Source organism: Drosophila arizonae, chromosome 2 (assembly GCF_054131065.1).
Source record: "Drosophila arizonae isolate 15081-1271.41 chromosome 2, UAZ_ARI_1.0, whole genome shotgun sequence".
NCBI classification, from domain to species: domain Eukaryota; kingdom Metazoa; phylum Arthropoda; class Insecta; order Diptera; family Drosophilidae; genus Drosophila; species Drosophila arizonae.
Window position 1 is genome coordinate 11,349,308 of NC_142922.1, and position 20,985 is coordinate 11,370,292.

At 41.5% G+C, this 20,985-nt stretch overlaps 1 protein-coding gene across 6 annotated transcripts in view; it reads left to right on the forward strand.

Annotated features, from left to right (window-relative positions):
* cv-c (RhoGTPase activating protein) overlaps positions 1 to 20,985 on the forward strand; it is a 100,586-nt gene that overhangs the window by 19,740 nt on the left and 59,861 nt on the right. For 3 of the 6 annotated variants that reach the window (XM_089462689.1, XM_089462690.1, XM_018007526.2), the window contains 2 exons: positions 2,923 to 3,091; positions 14,797 to 14,838. The gene's annotated coding sequence lies outside the window, so the exon portion shown is untranslated. The remainder of the gene's footprint in view (positions 1 to 2,922; positions 3,092 to 14,796; positions 14,839 to 20,985) is intronic. The other 3 variants (XM_089462692.1, XM_089462693.1, XM_089462691.1) reach the window with 1 other exon arrangement.

Here is a 20,985-nt window from a genome sequence, read left to right on the forward strand (position 1 = left end):
ACAATTTTCCCAATACAATAATTCAAATTTATTTTCGTCTGGCCGACAGCTATTGGTTCGTTATTATTAATTCAATTTGCTTTCGATTATCAGCAGCTAAGCCACAGATTTCGATTTCATTCAAATGTTAATGCGCATTCGGTGAGCTAATCTCAATGATTTGTTGGACTTTTGTTTTGCTATTGTAAATACAATAATTTAAATGTAAATTTAAAGTTATTCATGCAAGTGAAACGCGCTCGAATGGGGAATTTGATTTATAAATTTGAAAAATCAGTTATACAGATTTCGTAAAAGCTTTGCCTGCATAGAGGATATCTGTATATAGGTTTAATTGCGTTGCCCAAGACAGGAAATGGCGCGCTGCAAAAGCCAACAGCAACAGCAACAACAACAACAACAATAACAACACAAATCTGGGACTTAGAATGCAAGATAATTTTGGTCGGCGGATATAAGGTGCTATAACTCATGTGGCGGCAACAACAATTTGATATCAAAGAGCTGTGTTCGCCAGCCAGCAGATCGCATAAATTATGAATGCCGCCGATTGCAGTCCATGGGAGAGCTAAATGTAGTATTTATTTATTTATTTATTTTTTGTTCTCTCTTTATAGTTTTTTTTTTTTTTTTTTTTTTTTTTTTTCATTTGGTATAGGTGTTAGAACCTTTCGGTGTTTTGGATTTTGGCTTTCAAGAATTTATGGCGCCTTAAACAGACAGATATGCTCGATGCCATTAGTGATTTATTGTGGGACAACAATCGATTGTGTAGCCAAAGTTCTCTCTCTCAGTTTGTCTCTCTCGCACTCTTTTGTGTCTCTCTCGTTTTCTCAGAGTGTTTGGCTAGCGCTTGACATTGAAAACCAAAGCCAAGTGCCGTTGAAAATGGGTTGGCTGTTGTTTGTTTGTTCATTGTTGTTGTTGTTGCTGCTGTAGCTGCTGTTGGTGTTGCCACATTGTTGACTGGCCAAGCGTGTGAATTCTGTTTTCGTTGCAACTTTCAAAGTAAAAAGAGACGCTGCAAATTAAGTCAGGGCTGTAGAATTGCATTACTCATAGAGTCTATATAAAGCTGCTATATTGAATTTCAAATCGTGGCGACTGTATTCAATTTCATTCGCGAATGCGCACACAAATGTGGGTGCTCGCATACGATATCATCATCGTCGTCGTCGTCGTCGCCGTCTCTCTCTCCAAGCATATACAGATATGCCAAATAACAAGGATGATTAATTGTAAATATTTAACGGCTGCAGTCCGAATTCAGGTATGATTCTCAATAATATATGCTCCTATTGGATGACTGAGTGTTGGTTAAATAAATAAATATAAATATATTGCTGATAGGTAGACAAATACATGCGCAAATGAACACACACGTGTGTACATATGAATGAAGCGAAGAAGTGTATCTGACGCAAATGGCGATAAGATAAACAGCACTCACAAAATAATCACCCAAATATTTATATATATATATATGCATAAATAAAATTATATATGTATCGAGTGCCAATTCGTTTGATAGTAAGTTCAGTAGAAACTCTTTTATCATGTTTTTGAACTACATTTCACATATTAGTTCTATATTGTGTATTATTCGAATTGAAAAAGTTCATCTCAGTTTGAACCAGCTCGAATTGTCCATCTAGTTTTCTATAGAGCAGTCGCGGACTGATCTGCGCCTCGTCAACGCCATTTGGCAGGGTAACTGATACGCCTCTGTCCACGCTCTGCATAAACACCAAAACAACTAAAACAACCCAGTAAGCTCTCATCTCACTTGCCTCCGTTCACAGAGCTGGCTGAATAGGAACTAAATGCGAATGTTGCTGATAAGCTGAGCTTAAGACTCTCGTTATTATAGTTAACCTGCTGACCATTAATATATTATATATATATATATATACATATGTATAAATATGCTAAATTCTATATATATATATATATATATATATATATATATATATATATATATATATATATATTTTTTTTTTTTTTTTTTTTTTTTTTTTTTTTTCGTTTTAACTTATTCAAAATAATATAAAATATGAAAAGTAATTTATTATCATATTAAATAAATATATATATAATTTTAGTTCAATTTTATTTGTTTAGAGAGAAGAAATTCTACTTTTATAATTGTATATATACATATATATATAGATATATTTATTTGTTAAAATTATTTTCTATTTAGCATGCTATAACAAGTTGTATCGTCTATATAAACACTCAAAGTTTAATTTCTGATTATTAGAATTTGATTTCTAATAGCATGGAATGGTTTGTTATGTGTTTATTATAATTGTTTATTTGCCTTTCGACTGATTTGTTATTGCTTGCAGCAATACGAAAGTTTCGGCAAGAGATTGTGGGCGAGACTGCTCGACTAGCAAATACTCAGTTTTGAAATATAGAAGAATGAAAAGGGTTTCAAACTATTATAATAAATAATAATATGAAATGACAATGCTAATTGTATTGTTTAATTTTCTTTATATTTTATATTTATATGTACGCTGATTTGGCTCGCTAAAAGAGCTAAAAAAATCTTTCACAGGCAACTGCTTTGCCGTTTCGCTTTCGATATAAACAGACTAAGAAACTTCCAGCTGTGCGCGTTGATTGCCGTACGACACGATGCGTTTTCAAATACGTACAAAAGCTTGCAACAGAGTAGCTGTAGATTTTGTTGTTGTTGTTGCACAAATAGCGTATACGCCGCCTGTTCCCTCGCCTAAACAGAAAATAGCAAACATTGTAAACATTATTTGCTTTTATTCATTTTTTTTTTTTTTTTGTTTTTTTTTTTGTTTTTTTTTTTTTTTGAGACGGAGGCGGGTTAGCTGAAAAAACACCGTCTGAACAATTTACAATTAATTTTCATTGTTGTTTTCGTTGCTGGTTTCATTACAGATTCGTAGCGTTTCATCCATGGATTAAGGTGCATTTCATGTTTACAGCAGGCGTTCAGTTGTGTTTAGGTTTCCGTTCATTTCTTCAGTGCTGTGCGTGCAGCGCCCTGGGCGATTGTCAATCATACGCAACGTGGTACGCTGTACGAAGCCAATCAAGTGAATGATCGGTGAGTTTGCACATAATTCGAATAACATTCACAGATTTCTGAAAATCAACTTTAATGCAATGTAAAATGCATAGTGAAATTTGTGAAATTGTTGTTGTTGTTGCTGCTGCTTTACGTTATTGCAGCTATAAAATGTTCATTGACATTTGTTGTTGTTGTTGTTGTTTCTTCTTTATGACATTGAGCCTTGAACTGTGTGGGCAATCATTCACACCAGGCTACAAATTAGCTATATGATATGCCTTCCCATTGATAAGTTAAGTCAAATCAGAACCCGATTATTTGCTTGAGGAGGCACTCGTTGAGTATCTGTCTCTCTCTATCTCTCTCTCTCTCTCGCTCTCTTTCACTGTGTCTCTGTTATTCTTAACTAAACAATTTTATCTGCGCTTTTGCTTTTTTGACTTCGCTCAACTGCTGTCAATTTGGCTAAAAATAAATTATTACTGCATATAGTATATACACAATATGATATCATGCCGCTTCGTTTTTGCCAATTAAAAAACCAGAAAATATCTGTTAATGTTGTTGTTGTTGTTGCTGCTATTGCTACTACTGCTGTTGTTGTTGCTTTTTGTAAATTATGAGCTACGATAATCACACTACGTGGAACTTTTTCAGAATTGTTTGCCAGCTTTGAGTTTGGTCTAGTAATTAGCTGCCTGAACGTCGCATGCGTAGCTCAAATTTCAAAACTACATGCACTTTGCACAGATACTAAGCACTGAGCTGTAGCTGATGCTGGAGTTGCTGCTGCTGTTGCTGCAGCTGGTTGGGCAGGCAGCGGCTGGGTGTGAAAAGATTTATGTGCCTGGCGAGCACATCTTGCTGCCGTCGCCTTTGCTGCAGTTATCAATGCGTTGGCCCCACAGCAGCCAGCAGCCAGCAGCCCCAGCAGCCTCCCATCTCCCAAGGCAGCAACTGCAACTGCAACTGCCAGCCAGCCAGCCAGCCATTCACCCGAACGATTCCAGTTTGCGGCCTCTGCTGTTGGTGGCATCTTGAGACATTTCATTGTATGGGCTTTTATTTATGGTCTGCTCAGCTTTTTATAACTCTTCGATTTATATTGATTTGTAATGCACATAAAAAGGCCAGCGCTTTTATATGCAGTTGACCTTGTCCCTGGCCCTCTGTGTGTGTGTGTGCTCAGGATGGTCGCATACCTGTTGCTGTGTTGCTTTGTTGTGCTTGTCACCATGTAAACGATCATGGCTACAAAACACCGAAGGTCATCAGCCAAACCTTAAGCGAAAACTATGCAAAATGCAGCAGCAGCAGCAGCAGCAGCCGCAGCCGTTGCCGCCGCAGTTTGCAATCTGAAAACCGCTCGACGCGTCGTCTCGCATTACTCGCCGCGTCAACAACAAGTGCAACTGGCCATTGTTGCTGTTGTTGTCATGTCTGCAGCACGTCAAAAACGCTGTCGCTGACCGTCCAGGTGCAGGCCATGCCCAGCCGGTGACATAACTCGAACTCAAACTGTGAAATGAGCATTTCTGCATACCCTGTGAGATGGCAGCCAAACTTTGTCCCCCCTCCTCGGCATTATATCATACAGTTATCAGCCTTCAGACCGGGTATACAGCGCATATTATCTTGAGGCCTGCCACCTACAAGTAAGCCAAATGACATACCTTGACATGCCACAGATAAGTGCCTGGCCCAAAAGCGGAGAGCGAAACACTTGTGCATGCAAATATTTTACGAATTTTCGCTGTTAGAAAATTGGCAAATGCAACAGCAAACAGCAACAGCAACGAATAGCTGCGCACATGACAATGTGTAAATTTATGACAGTGTTTATTGTTGTTGTTGCTGCAGTTGTTGTTGTTGGCGTTGCAGCATGTTGCATAAGCTTGCTTTTTGCCTGGCTTTTATGCGCACCGCAAATAGCAAAATATTTGCCTTATTAATTAGGCAATGCGGCAATTGCATGCAATGTTTATCAATAATATTTGCTCAAGCTATGCACATTCAATATATTATTTGGCAATGCGGCTTTTGAGGGCCTCACACGATTAAAGCCCTTTGTGCACTTAGCCAAATGTCAACAGACGCAGACAAAGAGATCAGAGGCAACACGTACGTAATGCATTTAGTATGATTAATGAAAAAGATGCGGAAGCCGATCAACTGTCGGTGGTGCGTCTGCCGGACGGATGATAAGTGTGTTTTGTTATGGTTATATGCGTCAATGATTGTTTGTTTGCTTGCTCGACGGTTGCGTAAATGCCAATGCGGCAAAAGGCCAATAACCGTTCGCACAGCGAACTGGTTCCGGCACCAGGAAATGTCTAACTAGTTCAGTGATTGCAAAAGCCAGATCTCGAGAACGAGAGATTGCTTGGAAAATCTATCAGCTGTTTGATGTTGTTGCCAGTAAATTCAATTTCAATTAAAATGCCCATTTTGTGTGTGTGTGTGTGTGTGGGTGAGATAAACACACACGCACACACATGCACAACAAATATGGGTCAGAGTTAGTTATTAGCGTTTCAGCTGATGCCATGACCATGCACTTTCCGGGAATTTTTCATTGAAAATTTAGGCAAAGGCCGCGCCGTTTGCCTGATTAAAGGCGCTTTGCCTTAATGCCGAGGCTTTCACCGGCATGTGGGTCACCTTTCGCCAGAGACTATACCCATTCTGACGACGGCAGCGGCAACAGCTCACAGATCTAAGACAGAAGAACGCTGCTCCTAATGAACTTGTTCTGGCTGCGAATGGGTAGCAACGTATCCCAAACTTGTTGCCTGGTGTAGGTGTATTGACCCTCAGTCAAAGACTTTTGTGATTTCGAAATATGTAAATTTCGTCTGACTTTAGAATTCTCATTTCAATTAACTCGATTCGGCGTTTTTGTTTTTGTTGTTTTTTTTTTTTTTTTTGGGTTGTGAAGCCGCTGCTAAGCTCAATCAATTCAAATTTAAATACATTAATCAATTCCCACGGCAAAAATTTATTTTGGTTTTTCCTTTCTTGTACGCAAAAAGCCAAATTCAAAAAAAAAAAAAAAATAAATAAAATAAGAAAAATTAAACAAAAACCAACTAACAAAGCAACATGAATAGAAAAGAGCGACAATTTAATTATAACAACGAACAGCAGCAGCAGCAACAACAACAACAACAACGACGACGACTACACGAGGGAATCTGAAATTGATATCGTGACTTTGTGTAATTTGTAATTTACGATGAGATCACTTCCTCCAACAATGTATCAACGTGGACTCGGTCAGCCAGCCAGCCAATCTTTCGTCGCATTCTCTCTCTCTCTCCCTCATTTCTATTTGCCGTCCATCCCATGAGCTTGCCCCAAAACAAACGTCAATTCGTCACCCGGGCGCAGCAGAGCAGAGCGGACGAAGCGGCTGTATCTGTATCTGTATCTAGTTCTATGGCAATGTGACAAGATAAGCCTCAAAGTCGTCGGCTCTGGCAGCGCATTGCCAGATTCAAAGTCCGAGATCAGTTTCTGTTTTTGGCTTGTGCCCATTCAGAGTGCTGCTGACTGGCAGACAACAGCGTCCTGTACATCAGCATCAGCAGCAGCAGCAGGAGCAGCATCAGCAACTTTGTATTGGAGCATCAATGGGGCAAGCGGCACAAAAAGTTCAAGTGGCTCGAGACAAGACACAAATTTGCATTCGTCTTTCGCATTTGCAATCGAAAGAATTGCAGCCATTGCCATTGGCATTGGCATAGGAATTGTCTGTGGCCCACAGACTCCATCCGTCCATCCACCCATCCATCCATCCATCCATACATCCGTCTACTCGTCCTCAGCTCTTGTGGCTTTGTTCTGTGCTCCGTAAAATGGCATATATTAGATTTGCCATTCGATTTTGCAGCTCACTAATAAATTCAGAATGCGCAATTGAAATGAAAGCAGCAGGCTCGTATAAAATGTTAATCCAATGATTCTCTTCTGATTGGCCATGCATTTAAATCTCGACATGGAGCTGGCTCATGATCTTGCCCCGGCTCGAATCTCAATCTCGCCATTAAACAAATTTTGTGGGGGTCGCTCATATATGTATGTATATGGCCAATTATTTCAACAGAGTAGAACTTGGAGATGAATGTTAATTAAAATAAATAAAAGAAATAAAATAATAAACGAATTAAGAAAAAATTTAAACAAAATACTTTATATTGAGTATATAAATATTTAAGTATTATATAACTTAGAAATATAATATTTAAATATAATAAAAATATAATTAAATTCTTCTGTATATTTACAGTTCAGCTCCTGTTATTTATTTTATAATTTTATAATAAATATATTAACAAATATATTTTTAAAAAATCAATATTTAATTATTTTAATAAATAAAATAAATATATATTTTTCTATTATTTACTATAGCATAAAATTATTTTAATATTATTTATTATTAAGTATATTCAATTTAGGCACAAAGAAATTTGACTTTTTCATATAAATATTTTTTGATATTTAACATTTTTAAAGGGAAAGTAAAAAGCAGAATGAAACATAATCTCATAAAGTATATACATATATTCAGATATCCTTCTGTCTAGCCTACTATCGCGTCCATCTCAGAACCAGAGCCGTGCTCAGGGTATCTCCTAGTCGTGTACCCCCGATTCAAGCGTTATTATTCCATTCTCTTAGTTAAGTATAATTATACACATTTTTTCGCACATCTTCAAATTGATCAACCGTCATATTCTCATTTTCATTCTAGACCAGCTTTGATTAAAATTCAAGGCAATTTTCATCTAGAGCTCAGCGCTGACCCATTTGCTCCAGAGGTTTTAGGTTTTAGCTTGAAATTTGCCCAGTCCTTGACCTTAGCATTAATTGTGATAGCCTAACTCACGTACGCCTTTTATGGCTACCGCTCTTAAAATCTATTATTATATTGTTAAAGTGAGCTCATTAAGTTGTAAGAAGCACAAGGCGGTCGTCTTTCATCTTAGTTTCAGCTCAGTATTTTTTTCTTGCTTAGTTTTTGGTTGAACTCATCAAAGTTGAGCAATGGCTGAAATCGTTTATCGTTGCTCGTTTCTGTTGCTGTTGCTGTCTATTTCTCTATCTCTATTTTTGGCAAGCAACACCAAAAGAAAACAAGTTGTTTAATTAGCTGTAGGCCCACGCGCAAGATTCTCGACTCTAGATTCTCGGATAATGTTGCACTATCAAATGATTGCCTGCTGCGAGCAGCCAAAGATATGCTGCACTGTGGAACTTATATCGAACTGTGTGTGTGTGTGACAGATTTAAAAGTGTCAGCAGCATATTAAAATGCATGCTGCTGGCCGGGATTGAGACTGGGCGCTGTCTGACCAGGCGGATCGGCCTACGTTCTAGCTATTGATTTGTCACTGGATGGCACTGGCTTGGCTGGGCTGGGCTGGACTGGGCTGGGTTGGCTGGCAGCCGCTTTAGGCGGCACACATAAACAGCCTCTGACAGACGCCAAAGCTGCTTTACATGTGCAGCGAAGCGTGTGGGCAATCGCCTGACAGCTGGACAGGCCCCCAGTTACAGCTTCAGCTACAGCTACAGCTACAGCTTCAGCTCTATAGATTCAGCTGACAATCTCTTGCATTCTGAAATGTCGCGCGTAGGTCGCTAAGCAGATTTGCTGTGATGCTCCACGGCTGCTCTCTGTGAGAAAAAGACCTGTTTTAATTACACAATCGATGGCCAATTAAACTCTGGGTGGCCCACTGACCAGGCATCGACTCTGCCTGATTGTTAGAGTCAGCCTCATAAAAAGTTCGTCGTAAAAAATCAATTGAGAATCGAGAGAGCGAGTGAGAGAGAGAGAGACTCTAGAGAGCGGCTGTCAGACTCGCTTTTCATATGTGCCGCGGGTGCAACGCAGCCTCAGCGATTGCATAATTTCAGTTGAAGTAATCAAAAACATACACACACACACACACACAGATAGACTTTCAAAAAACACGCAGAGGCACAACAACAGAGTTAATTTCAGTAAAGGAAAACAAACCCAAAGCATCGACGACGCAATGAGTCTCGGGCTTGGCTGTGTGGTCCAGACTCTAGCCAAGCCCAGGCTCTTGTTGTTGTTTCCACTGCTGCTGCTGCTGCTGCTGCGGGCGACGTCACTTTGCGTGCAGTCGCCGTCTGTGCCTGTGTCTGAGTTTGGGCTTGCAACTTGCAACACAGAGCGAGAGAGAGAGAGAAAGAGAGAGAGAGAAACAACCTAAAATTACCGCCGCCAATTTAATAGTCACACTTGCCACAGCAGAGCGCCTCAGTCGCAGTCGCCGTCGCAGTCGCAGTTGCAGTCTCTGCCTCCAACTCAGTCTCAGTGCTAGTCACTGCCATAGCTTGAAATTACAAAGTCTTGCCACAACAACAACAGCAACAGCAACTCACATGCCCCGCCTGCTTGGCGTCGGCGTGTGAGGGCATTAAATACTTCTTAGAAATGTTCAGATACATTTGTTGTTGTTGTTGTTGTTGTTCTTATTGTTGTTGTTGCTATGCGCGTATTTCTAACAAAGTTTGCTCGGCGTCTCTCTCAGCTGGTGGTGGGTGGGAGTCTGCGTCGCGGGGTCATACCCATTTCTGCCTCACGGTGCTGTGTCGTATGCCTTGAATAATTTTGTTTAGTTGCCGTAATAGTTCTTTGGAAAATGTGCAGCCTCATCGTAATGATGTTGGTAAATACTCCACGCGACTCGACTCGAGTGGGCTGGCTGGCTGGCTGGCTGGCTGGCTGCCTGGCAGAAGGCGGCAGCCCAAAAGGTTTTGGAGCAGGCGCTAATGGCCTTTTAAAGCTGGCTGCGACTTCAAGGTTGCCTCAAGGGTTGGACGCGCCAAGGTTAAGAATGTGCAGATGCTGCCAGAGCTCAAAAGGTTGCCAGGCTCAAAGGTTTCAGCTAATAGTCGCATCGAATATCTATTTCAGGGCAGCTGCATGCTCAGATTACCAAGCCGTAGTAGATAAGTAATTGAGACGTTTTTAGGCATGTTTTTGGTGAATGGGCAATCGCATGCAACCCCCCAATGGCTCTAATGGCATTTGGTTTTAGGCAAACGCTGCCAAATTATATTTTCAACAGCGATCGATCAAACTCCAATGGCAGAGCAGACGGAGGCGCAGATGCAGGCCAAATGAAGGAAGGGTATCGTATGTCAAGCAATGCATTCGCAACTGACAAAGAGAGAGAGAGAGAGAGGGAGAGAGAGAGAGAGAGAGGGGGAGAGAGGGTAAGAGAGACAAGCCAGTTAGATAAACAGAGGAACAAACAAATAAACAAACAAACGGGCTAACCGTCACACAGTGAGCGCCATAAATGCATGTGCACATATGCATATGCGTGTGTGTGCGTGCGTGTGTGTGCGTTAGTCTGGCATGTTGGAGGCAAACATAAAACTACCGTTTGATCGATCGTTTTGATTAAAAATGCAACACATTTCTATATGATCTGTCACAGACAACAGACAACGGACAACGGACAGCGAACGGCGGATAGCAGGCTGCGGCTGCTGCTGCGGCTGCGGTCGGAGACAAGCGAAATGTTTGTTAAAGTGAAATTAACGTCGCCAGCTAACAGCCTACCAATCAACAATGCCAGCACACTGTCCAACACAGTGTGAGTGCGTATCCATATCGCTATGGCTCAAGCTGCAGTTGCTGTATCTGTATCTGTATCTGTATCTGCAACAGCTTCTATGGCGCAACACACGCATCATCTCTGTGTCTGTCTCTCTCTCTCTCTCTCTCTCTCTCTCTCTCTCTGCAGACAGGCAGCAGCCTTTCATTGGCATGCAGTTGTCGCCATGTTGCAGAGCTGCAACTCTTGGCGCATTTTCCGCATGATTGTTGTCTGCGCTTCCTCAAGATAAACACACATATGTGTATGTGTATGTATATGTGTGTGTATGTGAGCCAGAGCAGCTCATCTGGTTTACAGTTTTGTTTTACAATTAATGAAATTCGATCGATTTATTAACTGTGTGTGCATTTTGCATTGCCAGCCCGTCAACTACCCCCACCCCCGTCCCGCCCCCAATCGAGCATTGATGAAGCATCGTTCATTTATGTTTTGGAATATGTGTATATATAGACATATTTATATTTTGTTGTTGCCTGCATTTCGCTGTCCATTAACCTTCATTAGGCTTAGGCTATGAATTGTCAGTGTTGTTGTTGTTGTTCTTGTTGTTGTAGTTGCATTCGTTGTGTGTTGACAATTTCGATCGCTGTTCGATTTCACAATTGAACTTTATTTATTTGTTCGCCTTAATGAACTGTGTGAAACAAATTCGTTGCGAGCTGTGCTATGTTTTGTCCACACCCACCCACCACTATAACAGTTCACCCCTCTGCTCCTTCTCTCACATTGGCTAGCCACTTGACCAGGCTAACGCTGCAGCAGTCTCTCTCTCTCTCTCTCTTTGTTTAGCTGCTATTGCACTGGCCAGTCGCTGGCGCATTTTTTGTGCAGCTCAAATTGTTATTGCACAATTTTCGTTTTTGGGAAATTCATTGCAATCGCCTGTTCGGCTTCGGGTTTTGGCTTGACTTGAAATAAACGTCGACAACAAAATGCGCCTAATTGCCGCTGACAGTTGTCGCGCATAACACTTTGTTTTTAGCTAATTTTACGACGCCTCTGGCGCGTTCAATGAATTTCGTATTTGTTTGCTTTAATGCGCTTACTCCTCGTGTATATAAAATTCGCTAATATATGTAAGTGTGTATGCCAGGCTCAAAGCCAAAAGCCATTCAAGTTCAGCACAAGGCCTCCTGCCAATGGCACTGCGCACGTGTCCGCTGCAGCTTTATGGCGGCAGTTGAGTCATGGCACAGTTTGTTGCCCCCCTTTATGGCAGCATCAGCGGCCGTTTGGCTACTGGGAATTATCATCGACACATTAGCATCGCTCCCGCTCTCGCTCGCTCTCTCTCGCTCTCTTTCTCCCACAGTCAGATTAGAGCGGTCAGCATGCAACCGTTAAAATTGCATGCCTTGGCATTGGCCATTATCAAACTGAGGCATCCATCTAGATGGGGCAGCCGGCAACACAATTGCAAATTGCAATTGCCCGGCCAATTACCAAGGGGGAAAATAGAGCAAAGTAGTCGAACTTCAGATGTGGGAAACTAGTTTCGGCCAGCACAGAATCTAGCTATCTATGGCCTTAAGAGAGTGGCCGGCCAAGCGGCTGCCCAGCTGCCCAATGATTATGCAATTTACATGATGGTCTTCTACGGCTCTCTCTCTCTCACGCTCTCTCTGTCTTTCTCTCTTTGGCCCCAGGGGCAAGCGGAGGCAACTCTCAACAACGAGGAACATTTCCATTGCCATACGTTTTGTATATAAATCATTTTCCATTGCTGCCCAAATTAGATACTAAATAATCATAAATAACTGGGTTAATTTGTAACGCTTGCGCGCATGCGTAATGAACCGTTTAACCCGATTAGCCAACTGGCCCAGGCGACAGAGAATAGAGAACAGAGAACTACAGCAGGAGGCGGCCTCTTCTGGCTCTGCCCTGTGCGACGATAAGCAGTCTTCGATTTCCCAACGAAGCGTACCGAAAAGAAACTCTTGGAAAATGTTAATGAAAACGAAAATCAATTAACGCCGTCATATCAGTGGAGCTAAAGGCCTCAAAGCGACTCGCGATCTCTGCGGGCCCCGTCAAGTTCAAAGTTATAAATGTGCCACAGCTCGTGCAGAGTTTATTTAATATTGTTTGACTCTGGTTTTTTTCTCCTGCTTTGTGTTTTTTTTTTTTTTTTTTCTTTTTTTTTTCGTCTTTGCTGACGGCATACGAAATCAGTTCACAAATTGTGTGCCATGGTATTTCGTTCGATTTATTTGTGTCTTTTTAGGTTTCGTTGTCGTATTTCCTGTGCTGCATTTGAAAGTCAACACACAGAGAGAATTATTCTGCGGACTGGGATCAATTACCTTTCAAATCCAATTTGCATTTGAAATGCATAACAAAATCGTGTGCACACAATATTTTGGCAGTCGCACGCTGTGCCGCCGTCTGTGGCAGAAGTATTGTTAGACCAAGACCCAGTCGGAGTCTCAGCTGATTGGCAGGCTTTCAAATTTGCCATGCAGGTGGCTCCAACTGTGGCACCCACACAATTGCCTTATCTAACTGGCAGTTGCTCATTATTGCAACAGTTGCTGTTGCAGCCTTTACCTCTTTCTCGTCTGCAACTAGAGGTGTGTCAGTAGTTGCAACTGTTGCTGCTGCTGCTGCTGCTGCTGCGACTGTTGCTGCTGCTGCTGCTGCTGCTGCTGATTCGATCACGTGGCGCTGATCAATAAGTTGCAGGCACGCAAGCAACTTTTCTATCCCCCCTCTCCCCCTCTCACTCTCGCAAAAAGAAATATGGGTTAATGCTCAGGCAACAATCATTGTTGTTTTCATTGTTGATTGTATTTATATTTGTTGTGTTTGCGTTTGTTTACGATGATGCTCGACGCTGGCTGGTTATTAACAGTTGCTTTACTCTTACTTTTGATTAGACCGTGAGTTGGCGTTATTCGCACCGCTGGCGGATTAATTCTTGAAAAGTAAATCTGATGATGATTTGTCAACTGTTTGGCCAAACGCCTCAAGTGCCACGCCACAATTTTTGTGGGTTACAATAACAATGGGAAAACGAGGCAGCTTTCATTTTCTGTGAGACAAACTGAAAACATTGTGCAACAGATATATTCATAGATATACATATATGTATATGTATTTCTCAACGCCTAATTGAATTCTTGCATGCCATGCGGCAGCATATGTCACCCCGTTGCATGCATTTGCCTAGGCAGCGCAATTACAGCAAATTAACAGTGGCAGCTGTCAGTCCGTGGAGCTGTGGAGCTCCGGAGCTGTGTCCATCACTTTCGTTGCAATGTAAATTATGACAGGCCGTCCATAATTAATCAAAGCGTTAGGGCCGCCTCTACCTCTACTCGCCTCTACCGACTGCTCTTTAGTCTCAATTAACACACGCAAATTGTTATCCGGAGCTGCTGGCCATTGACCATCGCACCACCACACCACCGAGCTGGGAAATATGCGCGGCATTTGAAAGTAAAAACAGTTCAGCACCTACTGGAATTTGTTATACTTGCAGTTAGTATAACGAACGCTCGGTCCGGCGGCCTTTTGTGTTGCTCAACCAGTTTAGAAATTCTACAGCTTTAAGTGACTAGCAGACAGACTGAGAAGCGAACTGTCTGTCCGAGTATGTTAGAGTGCGGTGGCCATGGCGAAACCTGATGTGCTACGTGTAGCGATTTGTATTTCAAATGACGTCTGGTTCCGTTGACTGAGCCAATGTCATCTGATTGAATTGCTAAAACTTGAGCTAGCTGCTCTGCAAGCTGGATGATACATTTGGCAATCATCTCTGGCCAGCTGCTGCTCCGTTCTGACTGTGTGTGTATAAATCATTGCCTAAATGCATATCCAATCAGTTGCCTGGCCGATCATCAACAAACACTGTCCAGCATGCGTTGCATACTAATTTCGCGTGCCGTCGTACTAGACAACACCTACAAAGATTTATAGCCAAATACTTATCAATAGTTTATTGCCGTCGATTTTCAGATTTCTGGCGAAACTCGTCGAGAAATGTCGTAGAATCGTACAAATACCAAATAATCATATATCAAGCTGTGGCTATTCACTTTAACCAACAAAACTTTACCTTTCTCTTTGCAGCTCGCTCTCGATAGATTTGCATGAAAATTGCAGCCAAAAAAGGTAAGCACAAATGATTTCATTGCTAAACAGAGATTTTACACGAAATGAAACAAGATGAACAAATATGCCAAATGAAATCAATAAATATTTGCCAGATACCAAGATACCAGATGCCAAATGCCTGATGTCAAAACGTAGCTATTCGCATTTTGACACCAAAATAAACAATATAAATATATATGTTTATATGGATATGAATATCTACATATTATTTTACAATTTTACATAGAGTCAAGACGGCAGCAGCAGCAGATGACAAGAAACACAGAGCCACAACAACGTGCTGTGAGGCAGACAGAAATCATTTATGTTAATCAACACATGTTTTCGAAGTCATTGGCCAGGCCGAGACCGCGGACCAGAGGCGCGATAGACCTGGCTAATGTAATGTGTCTGACGCTCTGGAGTGTCTCGTTTTGTTATTTGTTTTCTTTCTATATATATGTATATGTATGTGTATGCATATATAAAAATGCCCAAAAAACTGAAACGAAATAAATATATACAAGAAACGTGTTTCGCATCTGTGTGTGTGTGTGTCGCACAACAAAATCAAATTCAAATTGTGCTCCGTTGAAATTTGCGCTAATGTTGCCATTTGTGTTGTTGTTGCTGTTGCTGTTGCTGTTTCTGCTGCTGTTGTTATTGCTGCTAGCAACATTGATGGGCCAGTTTGTTGCTGTTCGTGTCGTCGGCTGCCGCTGCTGCTATTGAAGGTGTAGACATTGGAGTTATTTTGGTGTGCCGGCGACTTTATATGGCCGCCCCATGCCATACAAGATTTCTGCGTGCCTTGCGTTGTCGCGCCGCGGGTTTTCTAATTCTTATGCAAATATGCAGTGCCAATGCCGACGAGAGTTGTGGCTGTGGCTTCTGTTGCTGTTGCTGTATCTGTTGCTCCCCAACTGTTTGCTAAACACGCTACGATGTGTACACATTAATGCTCTCTCTCTCTCTCTCTCCCTTTGCTTATCTCTTTCGCTCTATCTTCAGCCATTGCACATCAGTGCGGATTCTTGCGAAATTTGCTGTGACTCAAAATCGTCAAAACTCGACAAACACATTTCAAAATCGAATTCGCATTAATTTCTAAACGAGTTAAGCGTAAAAGGTGAAAACAACTTTTTTTTTATTTGTATTTTTGTTTTTGTGTGCGCTCAACTCTCGAAACGAAGAGCAACAACAACAGCCAGAGAACAACAACCAACGGCAACAAGAGCCATAACAACAATGATAACTAACGCTTTTAAATAACCATAAATGACAGCGCAGATAAAGGCGGCCCATAAAGTGCCAACTGAGTCGCCATGTGACGTGAATTTGCGGCGCTTCTGTCACCGACGCAGATCAGAACCAGCTCTGGCTGTTCCAGAGAGCAGCACAACTGTAAAAGCAAACAGCGAAATGCTTCAGGAAATTACGCATACGCCCCGTGATGTGATTCTGTTGGTCTTTGGCTTTTTGCTTTTGCCCTGATATGACTCATAAATAATGACTTGATATATGGGCAAAAGCAATGCAGTTTATTGTCAATGTTGTTGTTATTTTCTTTTGAAATAATTCAAATATTTGTGTAGCTCAGCAATTTCCGTTTAAACAACGAATTTGGTTGGCAGTGGAAAATTTGATTTCTTTTATATGTGAGATTTAACAAGGCCAAAAGTGCAAAATTTGATCTGTATAACATTGTTATCTGCATTCTAGAGAAAGGAAGAGAGACAGAAGCATGAGGGAAAGAGTGAAACAAAAAGTGAGAGAGAGAGAGAGAGAGAGAGAGAGAGAGAGTCTTAAAATTGCCTTTCAAATATTGAAATTGAGTTTGCTTGTTTTACTAAGAGTAAATAGGCAATTAATTGTAAATTTAAATTTTAAAAATTGTAAAAAAAAGAAAAAATTTTGTACATAATCTGTTAGTTTAATAAATTAGTTAAGGAGAATCTATATATATTTTTTTAAATATGAATTAATTTTTAAAATAAAGTAGCGTTCAGCTTCATGAATACACATTTTAAATAGTTCAATTAAATAATGTTATTTAGATAAATAAATTACATTTTGCTAAATAAATTACATTTTAGATGAGTCGAATTGGAATTCACTCAATCAGATTAAATGTGATTCGAATTAAAGTTTTTTCTGTCTCACTAGTTAGTTATTTTTTAACAATCATTAAACACGAGGAAAAAACTAAATCAAAATAAATATAAAAAATAAAAATAATTATAATAATAAAAAATAATAATAAAAATAAATTATTACATATAATAATAATAAAAATAAATATAAAAATATAAAAAATAAAAATATTAATAATAATAAAAAAAAAAAAAATAATAATAATAAATAAATATATAAAATTAGCTTAGCCTTAGCCGTTTAAGTCATTTAGACTTCAGAGTCAAAGTCAAAGACTTAATGTGTCGCTGTTGTTGTTTTTCATAAAAGTGGAACGGGTCTAAATATGGCCGCCTGTTGCTTGATTTGCGTTAATCTGAACGCTGCTTTTGTTATGCTGGCCAAGTGGAATGAAAGCCCACGTCTGATTCCTTTCATTACCGGGCACAGCGTGGCACCACTTGACTCCTTTTCACTCTGCGCTCGCCGGGGCATGTTAATTGTGTGCGCTACTTATGAACTTGACACGCCGAACGAATGGGATGCGAGGCGTTGCATTCGAATCATTCTATGTTTATGGACATGCTGCACTCATCGGGCCCAGATCGTCCGTCCGGGAGACAACATAAACTCACACTTAAAATCAATAAACGTAAACTGGGCAACGCCTGCCCACCTACGAATGCGTTGGACATGTGTAAGCTATAAAACTATAAAATAGCACAAACTTATGCGTACAATAAGCATAAACAAGCCATGCCCGCAGACAAGCTCTAAACAGAATATACCCGCCTAAATATGTATGTATGTATATGCTGAAAAGCCGAGGCTCCTTTGTATGAAGTTGTTGTTACATGGGTAAACAAGTATTTTTATTGCAACGCATAAAAGGATCTCGGTCGATCTCTGTGGAGCCGTGGCCCACTCCTGGCCATAAAGACACTTAATTGCCATTTTATTACCTCAACTATTAGGCCACAGCTGGCAGTCGCAGTCGCCGTCGCCGTCGCCGTCGCAGTCGCAGTCGCAGTCGTGTCCTTCATTAGAACTCTTACTGGAGCGTCACGTCTTGCACTTCATTTACGCATCACAAATGGCCAGCTCGCAGGGCATATGGCACCAGCGAAGCTAAGCCCAAAGCATGCAAAGTGGCCCTACGTCCGCTGCGCCCTTCAGCAGCAGCAACTGCAGTCGCCGTCGCAGTCGTAGTCGCAGTTGCGATATCTTTAATGAAATCTACATGTTTTGTGCCTTAACAAGCATTTTGCTTGTCTACTCATGTCGCTCTCTCGCCCGTAGAGATGCCATTGCCGTAGATGCGATCCTTTTGTGTGGGATTCCTGGCATGAGGCTGGGAGACGGCTCAGACAAGCCATTGGCTGGCTGATCGCCGGCTTTGTGGCTGGCATTGTGCGGCCCAGGCAAATCTTGTTAGCGCAAATATTAACTTGTAAATATGATGATGCCCCATGGAAATTGTATAAATCGCTGATAAATATCATTAGGTCTCAGCTCTCCGACAACAACAGCAACTAGCTTGGCTCCATTGCTTTTATTATTCTCTTCTTCTCTTTTTATTTTCATTTTCGCTTTTTCCTCAAGCTCTTTTCGTATTTGTATTTGTATTTGTATTGCAATGCGCCTGGCAATTCTATTAAGATTTTTATCTTAAGTGCTTGTACAGCCTATTTGCTACACTGCACCAGAGCGCGTATGCGTACTCGTAATTGTTTAGCAAATCAGTTGGAGAGGGCTCTGGAGAAGCTCACTCTATGGCCTTGCCATAAGTGTTGCTGTTGCTGCAGCAATTGTTGCTGCTGCCATTGTTGTGCTCGATTGCACAGTAGTAACTGACAATTTGCAAAAAAACATTCGCTTACGAGCAGGAGCAAAATGCGTTAACTCAATTGAATGCGATATATGCATGTATCTATGTCGTAAATATATATCAGTTGCTGTCGTCATGCTGCTGTCTTTTGTCTCTTGTCTTGTTTGCCTGCTCCTGGAAGCATCATAATTCTAAGCAGCACAACAACAAAAACACACAACACGCTTCGCGCTCGTAAATAACTGCAGCAGAACCAACAACAAAGACGTGACAAATGCACTAAATGAGCTGCTTTATAGCGTGGGAGTTGCATTCTGCTCTCCAAAGTTCATGGGAAGCACTGCAAAGGCGCCAGTGCCAGTGCCTCCTTCTCTCACTCTCTCTCTCTCTCTCGTTCTCTACCTGTCTCTGTTTCTATCTCTGTTCCTGTGATAAAGTCACTTAGGTGCTCATATTTCAAACAAAACGTGCACATAAGCTTCCAACTCATATGCATTTATGTTTATTACATTCACACACACACACAGACACAGACACACACACACACACATACTTGGTCTACTAATCAGTGCTGCCCTATGGGGTTCCGATGCCATTTGGTAGTAATTTGGAGCACTCAACGCGAGCAGCGGGCCAGCGGTGCAGCACAGTTGGAAATGCAGCGCTTGGCTAACCAAAGCCGGCCACAAAACGTTAAATACAACGCGCCACGGTGCACGCTGCGTATGCGCATTATTTTTCAGACGGGTTCAATAAACGATTAGCTGACCGCCCAGTTCTTAGAGACATTGTTGTTGTTGTCGCTGTTGTCGCTGCTGCTGCTGTTGTTGTTGTTGTTGTTGTTGTCGCTAGTATTGTTGGTTCGCTTGGGGCCACATTGCGTGTGCGTCTGCCAAAGTTATCGCGGCTTTTTACACTAAGACGAAGGCTAATATGTCATTTGGTCATTGATACGTGCTACGACGCGACGTCCGAGCGCAGCGAAGAGGAAGAGCTAAAGAGGGGCAATGTGGTGTGAGGGCAACGGCGGCGTCGAACGGTGCGACCAAAGCAAAACGCTTACTGTCAGTGTGAGGCGCGTATAATTAATTGCGCCTATCAATATCGCTGTTGTGTCGTTGTTGTTGCTGTTGTTGTTGCTTTGGCACTATAGCCAAAGCTGCACGCATATGGACAAAGCCAGAGCCAGAGGCAGAGCCAGAGCCAGAGGCAGAGCCAAAAGCTGGCCGCGTGCTTAGCCAGCCAGCCCCATGGCCATCGGCAGCAGCTCATTGAGATAAGCCTGTCCGTTTGTACGCATTTGGATTTTGCATAAATCATGGCCATGCGAAATGTTATGTCAGCGGCTCGCGAATGAAGAAATAACAAGAAAAGGCTCTTCTATATATTGTGCTCCAAATGGATATTGTTGCGGCTTGTTATGATAAAACTCTTGTGAATAATGAAAGTGTTGCTATTCTACTCGCATTCTATTTACACAGTATTTCCATGCGAACACTCCCTCCGCAGCCCTCGATGACTGTGCATGCAGATCCGGGTAGTAGCTTCAGCTCTTACGATTGTTCAACGAAATTCCAAACTTTATCAACAACACGAATCAACCATAACAATACCTAATGGCTCCTATCAACAGCTACACGTAATTATGTCCATTGCTATCGCGCTGCAATGAAAGTGACTGAAAGCGGTAAATAGTAAAAAAGTACTTCATGGAATGTTATCGCAACATTTTCAATTAGACGGACTACACACCTGTATTCCAGAATCGAATTATAAGGCCTTGACCTCCATTAGAGCTAACGCGATTTTTTTTTCTTTTTTTTTCGCAAATGCAAATGTTTACGCCCGAGAGTAAATCTGCCCACTTGCCCAGGTGAGTCATCGAGTCGTAGCGGATGTGGTCAATGGAATCGTAGGGGCTTGTCATAAAACCGCGTGTGGGTGACTGGAATACACCTTAAAGGCAGAAAAGAGCAACAAAAACAACTATGACGAGTAGCTAAATGACAATGCAGGGCTCTCAAGTGGGCTGACTGTGGGTGTGTGTGTGACTCATGCGGTGAATTGGCCATAAATGGCCCAAGACCTGCGCCTCAAATGCAATTCCGTATGCTAATGAAATGGCCAGAGGATCTCGAAATGCTAAGGGTTATTCTTTGCCGGGCTGTTTGCTGTTTACAATGGAACTACATGGCCATGGCTGC